Raw genomic sequence first — 13,906 nt, forward strand, 5'->3', positions numbered from 1 at the left:
CTGTCTTCAAGCCGGGGCACTGGAGGCTGTCCCTCGGGTATCCCAGGGGTACGCATACCACAGGTCATACCACTATGGTCTAGTGGACTAAATGTAGGCTGTAACCCAGGAACTCTAGTTACCTACCTCACACAGAGGTGTTTGGGGAATAAATTAGTTCAAGTTTTTAAGATACTCGGATACCCCCGTGATAAGTACATTTTAAAAAGTCACAAGTAAAGAGCTCAACATCTACAACGGGAGCCAGATTTCCATTTAGACACCAAAATAACTGGCTAGATTTTTCAAGAGCTCAGAACATTGGGTGCTATAAATTGGCCATATCTGTCACAAGGGGAGTGGCTGGGTGCTGAGCACTTAGCAAAATTGAGCCCTTATTTGGGTGCCTAAATGAGGAAATATTTTGAAAATCTAGTCCCAGTTGAGCTCTTGAAAACCTGACTTGAAAATCTCTTTTGAAAATCTGGGTCTAGATCAGCATTGAGTATTATGGAGGCATCTTTGCACGCTGTGCTTTGACTTTCAGTGGGAGTTTGGCACAGATCTGCCTTTTCTGCCTTTGAAATCTCCCTGAGATTATCTAATTCCTAGTGGTGCCCCCTCTTAAAATGCACCCCTAAATTTCCAGGATTCCTGGGAACATATCTAGGTTGATTTTGGACATTTAGACTATATTAAGTAAGGTTGTTCATTCATAACAAAGGCATCCTAATTGGGTTACATTATTAAATTAGCTGTAGCAATCAGTTTGAACCAAATCATAGAGCAATAATGTAATTTGCCAGGGTATCATTTGTAAAACCAGTTGTGCTGGAAGATACAATAACTTATTTAATCCTGTAGAGTTTATGGTGACTTATTTGTCATATCCAATTCCTTACATGCAGGGAAGCCAGGTTCCTCTGTAGTTAATGCATGGTTGTGAGTGAACTCTGGATGCTGAATATGTAGCATACTGCGAACATGTGCAGAAACATTTAGCAGATTTTAGAGAAATCAGAGGATTAGTGGCTCTATAGCTGTGAGTATTGTACAGCAGGTCTCAGATGAAGAAGCTTTTTAAGGACAGACAGGGCATGCAGCATTTTCAGAAGGGAATTTCTCAACATGTTCACATTGGCAATGCATTCTGGTTGAATTGGGGTTTCTATTAATAACTGTATATTTAAACGGTTTAATATATGGATGCATTGATTTGCTCTGAGCTGTCCTTTGAGTACGATTTCTCAGTCAGACAAGGGTGGGGAAAGGGCAGTTTTTAAGCGTGTTTATATCTGAATCTAAAATGGCTTTATTTGGGAAGCTTGATGTTTTACAGGCATTTGATTTGCGCTGAAGACAGTTTTTTGTTTTGTTTTCAATGAAATATTGAAAAATAGCCAAGGAGGAAGAATGTTCTCTGCTGGTTAATACAGGGGACTAGGAACTGGGAATCATGGGCTGTTTTCCCAGCTCTGTTGTTGATTCACTAGGTCATCTTCACAAGTGACTTAACCTCCTTCTACCTCGGTTTATCTGTCTATCTTAGAAACTTATATGGCCCCATTAAGGTTGTATCTGAGCGCCTCAAAATGTTTAATGTATTTTTCTTCACAATCCCCTGTGAGACAGGGCAGTTCTATCACCCCATTTTACAGAAGCACAGACAGAGGGTTGCTGAAGATCACACAGGAAGTCCATGGCTGAGCAGGGAATTGAAGCCAGGTCCACCAAATTAGTGCTATCATCACTGGACCATATGTTCTCTCATATTTATCCTTCTGTAAAGTTGGTATGTGGCAATTCATGTCTCCCTTACAAGTAGTGAGTGGTTCATTTCATTGTTGGTAAAGCCCTTTGAGTTCTTCAGATGAAAGGAGATCTAAAAATGCAAAGTATTATCATCACTTTGTGTATACAACAGCTTCTCTTCATAAAGTTATCGCGGTCAAATATAGCATGGTAAAGCAGTTAGGGTGTAAGATCTGAGTAGAAAGAACTTAGTGTTTTAGGACTCTCAGCAAGGTTACCAAGGGCTGTTGTTTTCAATGTCATATTTTTCTTAGACCAACAGTGTGTCGAAAAAGGGCCTGATGTACTCCCGTTTGAAGATTTGAACAGTGCTGGAGTGTTGATCCCCAGGGATGGACTGCAGTGCACACTGTTAAAACTGCACTGAGACATCAGTGGGTTCATTACAACTTCCATACAAGCAATATAGTATTTTTGCCTCTCTTTTCTGGACTAAGAGTAGTAACAGGTCTGACCTCACTGAATATCATTTCTGTGATAGGGACTCCTTTATTTACAATGTAATAATAAGGTTCCAAAGGAAAGGCTCTTATTCTTCCTAACCAGCTGATAATGATATCTCAGTAGTAGTATTTTACTGCTGTTATTTTATTACAGGGACACCCATAAGCCCCAAGCAAGACCAGGTCCCCATTGTGTACAACATGTAGTAGGAGACACTCCCCGCCCCAATGTAAATAAACAAGACATACAAAGACTGAGGGAGGAAATAGAAGTGCAGGGAAATGAAGTGATGTGCTCAAGGTCACTCACTCAGCAGGTCAGTGACAGATCTGGGAATAGAACGGAGATGTTCTGACTTTTGGTCCAGTTCCTTATTCACAGTTTTCTTTTCAACTAATTCATGTTCCTCATCTCTACCCCTAATAAAAAAAAATCTGTTAAAATGACACAATTGTTACAAAAGTAGGGAAATTCAGAGTTATCACTGTCAGTCTCACTAGTTCAGGTGTGCCGGTACAGATCTTCCATATAGAAGGCCAGAATCAGCCGGATCTCAGTTACAGTGGTGTTAATCAGGAGTAACTCCCATGAAGTCAATGCACTTACACCACATACAAAATGGTGTAAATGACACTAGATTCCAGCCCAGTATCTGATTCAATACACTGGCGCAATGAGAAGAATCTAGGAGTCGAGTGGCTCTTTTAACTCTGAATGCTTTTCACAGATGGTGTGTCACACATGACACACTGTTTTTAAGGCTCTTTTCTATGTGTGATTTATATGGATGGTAATAAAATACTTATTTAAATTAATGTGTACCTTGAAGTACATTTTATGCTTGTTTTTGTTAAAGGGAAACCTTACGAAAGAGCTCTCAGTTAGCAGCTTTGGCAAATCATTATAAATTCCTGTGCGACTTGCTGTGATAACATTAATCAGAATGAACTGGCTGGCTACTAATGCAGATGTCATATATAATTCAGTAGAAATTCTATTGTAATTTAACATTAATTAATGCCCACTTATTGCAAAGTGTTAAATGACACCCAAGCAGCCAGATGCCTTAAATGAAATGGAAATAAGAGTCACTGTACCTACAGACATTAGAAAGAATACTTACGGCAGGTAAGAAGGCATAAATGCCTTTCAAAGATGGCAGTAAAAGCTCATTGAATTTGAATAAAGGACCGGATCCCCAGTTGATATAAATTGGCATAGCTCCATTGACTCCGATAAAGCTACACCAATTTATGTTATCTGAGAATGAACCATGGTGTTGCATCTGAGAAGAAATGTTCTTATTTATATACATATACATCCAGCTCAGCCCCTTTCATGCTCTTCCTACTGCCCTACTGTTCCCTCTCCATTCAGACTCCCACAATGATCTTCATTTCCTTTCCAGCTCCACAAATCCCTTCTCTTCCATGGCTCTGATTCTCATTCAGTTCTGACGATCTTCCATTCTCCCTTCCATTCCCCATCTAGACCTTTCAGACAGTGAACAGGCCCATTCAGGAGCTAGTATAACTCCAGTCTCTCTACCAGTCCTGACTTTCTGAATTCAGATTTCCAATCCTCCCTTCTAGTCCTAGTGTTTTGAATTCAGATTTCACACTACCATGTAGTTTCCTGTGTTGGTTATGCCATAGGTTGGATTGCATAATTCTAAGAGAATGGGAGACCCAAAGTGATTTAAGCTATGAAGCAGGAAAGCAAATTAGAACAGGCAACACATTAGTGCTGGACTCTGTGATGCTTTCCTGAAAAGCACGTTGGGAGGGGTTAACTGATCTGATCTGAATGTTACTAATGGAAAAGGGAGATCTGAGGTACCCTAATTAAGTAGCATATTTTCTCTGTAATAAGAAAGAGGAAAAAAATCAGGCAAATCCACCTTTATTTGTAAGGATATTTCCAGGTTTACTCTAATGTATAAATTCACCGTGATTGGGTTGAAACCTTCCATAACAGAGCTTCCCAGACCATAACCTAGTTAATTTAGAATTTGCTACACCAAGTCAGAACATTAAAGAGAGAAAAATATTGTGACCACAAGATTCAATAATGAAGAAGAATTGAAATACATTCAAGAGCTTTTTCTTGGTAAATACCAACCCATGGAACCAAGACACCCATTACCCATTATCCTCTTTTCAAATGCAGCTTTTCTGTTAAAGGCCGTGAGGCTATGGAAAACAGAGAGAATGACAAGCCAGCATTAGAAGCGGCCAGAGTAACGCTTCAATTCACATTGAAATGATTTCTCCTGCCTAGTATAATTTAACCTGCCCACATTGGTAAACTTCTATATTACACATTTCTGTCAGCATGTCAGAAGAAATGATAAGCCTCCTTGAAGCTGCGACCTCTATTATCTGCTAAGAACATTCTAGCCAAGGTTTTCTTGTACATTTTTAAGACTTTTAGCATGGTCTCTCAAGTATAAAGAATACCCTACTTTGTGACCCCGGCCTCTTGTTAGTTGATAGATGAAATCTTTTCTTAAGCTGAGTCCCTGGACTTATTATGTTTTCAGAATGCAAGGTTTTTCTTTAAGCTTCCTGGCTTTCTGCCAAAAAACCAGGACTTTGTTACTAGGACACATTACCTTCTTAAGAGGAAGTGGCCCTTTAAAATGGCATGCATGCTGATCTGCTTCCAGGTGAGACAAGTGACTTTGTAGATTTGAGCTTGATCTTTTGCATTTGCCAAGAATTCCCATAAAGGTGGCAAGGGTTTTTGTTGTGTGTGTTTGGTTTTTTGTTGGGATATAAAAGGAATCCAAAGCAAAATACAATCCACGGGGATGAAATGTGTAGCATCTTATGTTTTGGATGACCCTTTCATCCAGAAAGCCCTTTATTAACTACAGACCACAATCTGCCTGTTCAGGCAAAACTCTTACTGAAGTTCTGCCTCAGAAAGGTGTGCAAGTCAGATAGAAAGAGAGAGGGGAATCACTTCACCTTCTATTGAAGTGTAGCTATTTCTGTGCACAACAACATTACAATACATTTTGAGAGAAACTACTGCATCCAACTGAAAGTGGGCAGTGAATTTAGTTAGTATAATTATCCAGATTGGAATTTGGCTACTGTAACAGCTCGATTGGTCAAATCAATATGCTAATTAATTTTGACTTCTGGTTTGCATCCATTAAATCCTGGGTCATTTCCAACTATTCTATGTCACACCTGATAGTTTTACCTTCACCACATAACGGAAGTAGCTCAACACAATGAGGCTTCTAAGTTTTGTTCAGATTCTAATTTAAAATATTCAATGTGTGTTTTTATATGACCTCTTACTCGGGAGATACCAACACAAAGAGATTTCAGGCGACAGTTAATTCGATAAGTATTTCATTTCATTGTAACATCAAGAAATAATCTGGCAACAGATTCTTTAGAAGCAGACGTTTATATTTAACTAAAGATTTTTTTAAAAGACACCTTTTGCTTTTTAAAGATAAATACAGTTCAATGACATTTTCTGGATTTCATTGAGAATGCTGAGTAATTCCAAAAAATTCAAATTTAAAATAAAATTTAAGTTCCAGTTGACATCTGGCCTAACTGACAGATACTTTGTTTCACCTTCAAATCCAGATTTCTCACCATACTTATCTCCCTGCTGCTTGCAGTGACTTCACAAACACCCACCCGCTATCGCAACAAACCTCAAAGAACCAAATATACTGATATCATGCTGAGCAATAGACCATCTTAAGTTCATTTCACTGTTTGCAGCCTTCAGGACTGCAAGATAAATTTCTAATAAGATGAAGTAAATAGGAAATAGAAAAGTAGAAAAGACAGCATTCAACTGAAGACGCAACATACTGACCAGCTATTAACTGTAAGGACTCAGATTCCAGCATTTTATTTTTTTTCTTGAACCATAGGCGTGTTCACAAAGACGCAATGAAACATTTACGTATAAGAATTCTCCTGCTCGTGAGCACTGCAAATCCTTATAAATCCATAACTGACACCATCTCATCTCCTCCTTCCTTTTATGTAATGTGTGTTCCGTTAATGTAAAATGAGGAATTTCTCCCATGGAGCAAGTTATATAAAAACAGGTTTTGATTTGCTAGACTATGAATGTAAATTCTCTCTCAAATCCACGTATTGAAATCATTGCACTACAATAAGGGTGCTATTTTCAGATGTGCTCAGGACTGGCTACTTCTGCACCTATTGAAAATTAATCAGATTAATTGGGAATAGACTTAAGGCCGTGGAGCACCTTTTTGAAAATCCTACTCTGTGTCTTTCATATCACCCTTGTGTCAGAGCATTCCTACCCAATCCAGAGGTGGTGTTCCCAAATCCTCTCTCAGCCACAAGTTCCCTGCACAGCTCAAACTGAAAACCAAATGAAGTTTCCACTTTGCTGTTTTGGTGTCCCATACAGCTTTTTTCCTCTTACCAGATGCCATTTTGCTGAATAGTCTTGGTGGAGCTGGCACTTGAACATGCTTCTTGCTCTTCTAAGTCATCTCTCGTTATGTCTACACTTGGAGTTGGGAGTGTGATTCCCAGCTTGAGAAGACATACTTGTCTAATAGCGCTAGCGTGCTTAAAAATAGGGTGTAGCCAGAGCAGTGTGGGCAGCGGGATAGGCTAGCTGCCCCAAGTATGTGGCTGTGGTCTTGGATGGGTAAGTACTTGGGGTGGCTAGGCCATCCCGCCACCCATGCTGCTGCTGCTACATTCTGTTTTCAACCTGCTAGCTTGATCTGAACTAGCGCAAGTCTGTTTTCTTGAGATGGGAATCACTCCCCCCCTTACCCCAGCTCGAAGTGTAGACGTGCCCTCTGGTGCATTCCTTTGGCTTCTCCCAGTGCAGTTCTCCATGTTCTTCCTTTGTCAGGTTCATTTTCTCCTGTGTGGTACTCGCCAGGAGACTTTTCCTTCTCTCTGGCCCTTTTTCAGTGTCTGCCTAGGCCCCTCTATTGCCAGGACATGACAGATCAGCACTTCAGGTGCTGGATATAGCCTCTCTGTTCCCGCCTCAGATTCAGATTCCTTGCCCTAAAAGAGACTGCATCCACATTGTTTCCGTCTTTGTTTTGTTTGCTTGTATCTGGTCCCTTTTGTTTTCTCCTACAGAAGTCATTTTCTTTCCAGCTATCACCAGGCAGTTAGAGTGGGTGCAAAAAAGTCAGCGTTTGCCAAGTTATACCACAGTCACATCTGAAACTCCACATTCATTTCCTTTTCTAAGTATAAGGAAATTAGTGTGGAGTTAGCTGCTAGCAAATGTAGCCACTGTATAAGAGTTGTCCTTGATTTATTTCTTTAATTCAGTGTCTTTTTCTTGGAAAGCAATGCATACGTTTCAAAGCCATCCTTTGAGTAGTTTGTTTGTTTTTTTGTTTTGTTTGTTTTTTAACTGTAATCTCTAATCTGTCTAACCAATTTTATTTATCAAGGTTCTTTTGCCATGTTCATCACTGCGGTATCTGAGTGCTCGTATTCGTGGGATGAGGTAGAGGGATAAACTCATGTGCACAACAATATCTTTGAAGTTATGGAATATTATACTTTTCCCTAGCCCATAAGAGGTTCCCCAGACTTGAGAGGGAGGGAGCATTCACATTGCCATAATTTACAGTCAGTAAAGCGACTAGCCTAGTATGATAGCTATCTAAATAATCATATTGGCCAGTTTTGTACACATTGTTATTGCCTACTTCGATAGCCACTGTTTGGTTTATCCACTGAGATACAGAATTAACACTGTTCACTCCTCCAACATGGGCTAGGATCACTGCATCGTTTCTCTCCTTACATCATTACACAATCATGGTTCGGGTCAGATTGCCAGCCTTTTGGCTAGATTCCAGATCAGAACCTGAGTGAGTTTGGTTTCAGCCTGACCAGCCCTGATTTCTACAATTAGAATGCAGGCATTAGGAATTCGCTCTGCATCCTTGGTCATAAATCATGACAGTTAACGGGAGAATCTGAGCTGGACTGCAGATTTGTACCTTGCATACAGGAGAAAGATAATAAATCTGCATCCATGTAAAAAGTCAGCAAGAGCATGATCTGAACCCCTTTTCCTAAGTTTCTTTTATTCTGCTTTCCATTACAGTGAATGACACACCCACACCCTGAGTTGAATCACCACTGCTCTTATTGCTAACAAATCCAGTCTTTTATCACGTCTTGCAAAATCTAATCTGCAATCATATGTAGTCTAAAAGTCAATGAAAATAAAATGATTAGAGGATCGACTTTCGTAGGTAGGATTATGCTACTATGTGTTCATGTATGCGCACGTGTCTTTTAACATTCAGTAGTGGTCCAAGTCTTGTCCAATACTTTTTGAAAAATGTGCAGATCTTTTGTTAGTTTGTTGCTTTAGATTAAGCATTTCCGGCGAGCATTAAAGTTTAAAACCCTTCATGCCCAGGCATCTTTGTGGCTTTCCAGATTGGTGCCCTGATTGTGAAGACATGAATGGAAGAAATAATAGGGGGACGATCTGTCACTTGGCTTCATCTGAACAATTACTTTTTCCCCTTGGTCAAATATAGGACATAACAGGAATTGCCTAAATGTAGACAGATTGTGGTAACGCGCATGGTAGTCCTTGATTGGTTTCCATTACCTATGCTGCTCATTTCTCAAGAGGAACGGGCAGCTAGTACTATATATCTTTTAACATAAGCCCAAGGGGAAGTGCAGGCCAGATGAATATTAAAAAAGATGTCTTTTTATTCTCCACACACACTGAATTGAATTGCAGGTCCCTCCTTTAATTTTCCCCTGGTTCTCTGTGTGAGACACAACTACGCGTGTTTGGAGTCCTTCGTCGGCATATGATCACGGAAAATACACTGTTAATGCATGACACACATTGTGCAACGACCGGTTTTTCAAGCACAGATGAGTTAATAAGCTGTCACCATTGTATAAGGATCGATGCAGCCAGTCCCCCTTTCATCATCTGGGTTGCGGGAGAAGAGGGTTTCCTTGCACACACCTATTTTAGCCGGGTGAGGGGCAAGCTTATCTGTGTATGTACCTATCCTTCATTACTGTAGAATCTCAGCTCGCAGTCACTAGTGAATTTTATCCTCGCTTAATGGAGACCTCTACCATTCACCCCGTAGAGACAAATACCCCTGGTTCCCTTGACACAGCACATGCCTCTGCCAATAAGCTTGACTGACCATTTAGGGGGGTGATTTTCAAAGGCACCCAGCCGCCATTGACAGATAATGGGAGGTGATCAACTGGCTCCCTTTCATGCCTTAAAAATCTCCTTTCTTCGTTGCGTTGATGGGTTTTCTATTTAGTTCCTTAAAAATAATGCCAAAAAAGTTTCTGGAGTGAGGTGGGGACTAATAGTCCGAAAATATTCTTCTGAAAGAGTAGAATACAGAGAGCATAAAAAGTGCCTCGACTTTGACCCCGCCAATTAAAACCAGACAAATAGCTCATTCATATGATATGCTTCTCTAAGAAACTGTATACTAAGTTTCAGCCCAAGGGTCTTTTTTAAAGACAAGGGGCAAGATTTTCTAAAGCATCTAAATCCCACTTTGAAAATGAATGTAGTTCTTCAAGATATTTAGGTGCCTAACTCCCATTCATTTCAGGCTGTAAGGATCTGGGCCTTAGGAGCTAAGTCACATTGACTTTTCCATTGACTTTTCTGCTTATAATGACCAGATTTTCAAAGGTATTTAGGTGCATAAGGATGGAAATGGGCACCTAGTAGAATTTTCAAAAGTGCCCATGCAGATTAGGCACTTAAATCCTATTGATTCCAATGATTAATTAGGTGCCTAATTTGCTTAAGCAGTTTTGGAAATCCCATTGGCTGCCTGTCTGCATCTCTCTGCCTGCCTAAATTCCTTTGAAAATCTGGTACTTTTGAAAATGGTACTTGGGAGCATAAGTCACCTGAGAGCTTTTGAAATTTTACTTCAAGTTCCTTCACGGCCATGCTGATGAGACCTCAATAGGAGAAGATGCTTTCATTTCACTACCACAAATCACGTGTAGCTGTTGGAATATTGGGCAGACGTCAGTCCTTTGTGTCGGACTGAGATTCAGATTGTACAATAAAATGAGCAGCAATGTCTAAGCTCAGCCAGTTAGGGCCTTGCTGTCTTATAGTTGAGCAGAATTCAATAAGGGACTGCTGCGATCTTTCCAGACTAACCCACTATTCTATTCATAATACATGGCTATAGAAAACGCTTCCAATTTAAATATAAAAAATTAGAATGGAAGATAGTTTTGTGCCTCTTGCCGCTTGTATTGTACGGTGCATTATTATGTGCTCTGAATGGATTGTGTCCGGCTCTTTATTAGAATGACCTTGCTGTCATGTTAGGAGGATCTTATCAAAGACCTTTGCCAAACTGCAATAAACCAGAACAAGGCTCAGAAGCCTGATGACTGATAAGCTTGGAAGTGGCAGTTAATTGGTGAGAACAGCCCTTGTCAATCTCTCTCAAGAGCTTGGGGTAGAACTCTTTCCAAGGCCGCCCTTGCTGCATCTTGGGAATAAATCGCAGGCACCTACAGAACAAGCTACTCTTTCCTCCTCCTCTACCCCCCCCCCCCCCAACATTTTGTTTCTGTGTGCGTTTGGTAAGTCATTAATCTCACTGCGCTGAGATGAAAATTTGTCTATTAAAAATCTCCAGTCAAAACAACATTTGGGTTGGGAAGGGCGGGTGGGAGGAGGGGAGAAGAGAGTAGAGAGTGGAGTCCTCATCTCTGTTTGTTAATTGGTGCTTTCACCTGACAGTAGTTTGTGTCAATTAGCTTGATGCTCGGTGAAAGTGAAATTAATCCACCTGGGTCAAAAGCAGCTATTAATTTTTAATCAAAACAAAATGCTCACTCGACAGATTTGTAGCTCTGCTTAGAATAAACAAGATATACACGAGGTGGAGTGTGCCACTGGGCTTTGCCCCAGCGGATGCTGCTTCTCAAGGTCCCTTTCTCCCCCTTGGGACAGCAGTATTGTGGGAGATAGACTGCTAGTGGTATACTTTTCCCCCATGGAGTCTGCTACCTTGTTCCTCTCCCCAGTGCAATTCTCCCCATAGAAGAGACACCTGCTCTTTCCCCTGAGATTCTTGGGATCCATCTTTATGGACACAATCACTCCCCAATCAGTGCACACTGATATACCCAGGAACAATCAATCCCCCAGCTCACGTACACTACGATACACCCAGACACAGCTACTCCTGCCACCCATGCAACCTGTGACACAGCCAGACACAGTCCCTCCCCCAGCCCACATACACTATGCTACACCCAGACAGCGTCTCTTCCTGCTTTGGGGTCTGAAATTCAGTTTAAAGAGAGTTTGGATCTGGCATTCCTATTACAGTCCAGGTTGACAGGAACTGTTAAATAATTGACAGGATCAGGAACAGCACTTGTGGGCCACAGATTTTTCCTTTCATGCAGCAGAACTAAAGTCTAGCTAAAACAAGCTCAAAGTATTACAAAAACCACACTTTAAAATCACTTAAGGTGATTTAAAATTCCTTTCTACTGACCTCCTTTCAATCTCTCTCTGTCTCTATCTGCTGAAAGCTTCAGTTTTTGTTCGACTCCCAAGGAATAAAGTAAAAATATTACTTGCTCTGCTACGTGCATAGCATAGTAGCTCTTGGATTGTGGTCTTAGGAGCCTTCCTGGTGTTCTGCACAACCGACTGTTTTGAGAACCAAACAGGTAGGGTTTACTCCAAGATGGGAGAAAGAAAGTGGGGGGCTGTCTTACAAGGAGGAGTGAAACATCTGGAAAACACTGGCAACACATATTCCATCTGAGAGACTGAGGCACATAAACGTTTCAGAAGGGGCCAAGATGGGGTAATGGGGTGCCCAGTTTGAAACACCTCAGGTGCTGAACATCCACATTAAATTCTAATGGACTTTGTGGGTGCTCAGCCCTTCTCAAAAGTAGGCTGATGGAAATGGCTGGTAGTGGGACAGCCAACAAGGGCGACAAGACGAAACCCAGTTTGGGAAGTCTACGTCTTGGGAACTTCTTTTTTGGCAAGCATTATACCATAGGTCTCTTCTAGTGGTAAACAGAGGAGGGGAAGCAAATACTATGTTTCAGAGCATAAACTGATTTGCAGAGGGATCAGGGAAAAAAAAGTCTCCCTCACCCTTCTCCAGCATTGCACAATTGGTTACGTCAATTACGGAAGGTGCAATTTCCCCCCCTTGCTTTCCTGTGAAGCATCAGATATTGGCCACTGACAAAGACAGGATAGGGATAGGCCATGTTATGTTCTTCAGTAATATAACCGGCGTATTGTATGAATTGATGTTGTGCAGTCAGCATAATGATATTTGTTCATACTGTTACCACCACAATTGGAAAGCACTGTATGATCTTAAGTGAGGAGATATTAGACAGAACACCGCAACTTGTAGTGTCTTATTCCTGTTGTAAAATGGCTTGCTGGCTTTATCTCTCTCTCATTTGTAGACAATAAAAGGACAAACTACCAAGCTCTGGAGATGTGTATTTTTTTGTTTGTTTGGCCATATCTTGGGATAGTCAATCACTAATTGGACTTTCCTTTACTATTTTGAATATCATTTTACTAGGTGTATCCACGTATCGAAGAATTGTGAACAATTTATACCTGCACATTTGGTTCCCCCATTCTTGCACTGAATTGGCCAAATGCATCAGCAAAATGCGTCTATCCAAGGTGCTATATCAATCAGTCAATAGTATATAGTGTTCTTTGATGCAATGGTAGCTAGCATAATTTAATAGAAGGTGGTTGTATTCTTTCATGTGTTTCTCTTTCTAATATTGTAAGTAAAATAAATGATAACCAGTATGCTGGCATTAATAGATAATTTTATTGCAAAACTTCAGAGATAAAATAGTTACTGATTCCTGTCCCTGCTATCCCAGAAATACATCTGATGCCTCTTTGCTCCCAGGACTGCCTGGAGAGAGTACCACTTAGTTTTTTGTTAGAATTTTGATGGGAAAGGATACGTTCTTCTATAATGGCGTATGGCAAATAAAAAGCCAGTGATAAAGGAGTGGCAGACTTCTCTGAGAGGAAATGCTTCATGTGAAAAAGCAAATTAATATGTGAGAACCTAGTCTGCTGTATGTTAATTAATAATAACAACAATTAATTTATATAGGCAGATTGATTAACTGGAATTGGCCAGGACGCCAGGAGTATTCTTATGGAAAGTGCCCCAGGATTTTTAGTAACCATAAAAGATGAGGCCTTAATTCAACACATAATTGAATAGAGGGCATTTACAGTAATACAGCACCTCCTAACACTCATGCTGGGGCACTGATTCAGTACTTTGTTAAAAGGAAGTGTACCGCCTGGTGGAGCACTCACACCAGTTCCTGTAGAATCCTGAGCTGACCTTAGTTTTCTCATCCATATATTTTCCCAGCCTGACTCTGCTTACCTTGTGAATTATTTCAAGATATCAGCACTAGGTGATACGTTTTGTATGACATATAATGACATGTACTGGGAGATGCAATTCACCTTTCCCCATACTCTCTTTTCTTAACCTTTCCCCATTTCTTTTCTTGCACCCGCTGAATGAAGTGTGAGGATATACAATGTATATCTATAATAGAGATTCACATTTCTATTCATGATTTAT

At 40.5% G+C, this 13,906-nt stretch overlaps 1 protein-coding gene across 10 annotated transcripts in view; it reads left to right on the forward strand.

The window, feature by feature from the left end:
* AUTS2 (activator of transcription and developmental regulator AUTS2) overlaps positions 1-13,906 on the forward strand; it is an 881,418-nt gene that overhangs the window by 640,147 nt on the left and 227,365 nt on the right. The gene's annotated exons all lie outside the window — the stretch shown is intronic.

The sequence above is a fragment of the Emydura macquarii genome, unplaced genomic scaffold (assembly GCF_026122565.2).
Source record: "Emydura macquarii macquarii isolate MOO-44397 ecotype Brisbane River unplaced genomic scaffold, CSIRO-AGI_Emac_v2 contig_450, whole genome shotgun sequence".
NCBI classification, from domain to species: domain Eukaryota; kingdom Metazoa; phylum Chordata; order Testudines; family Chelidae; genus Emydura; species Emydura macquarii.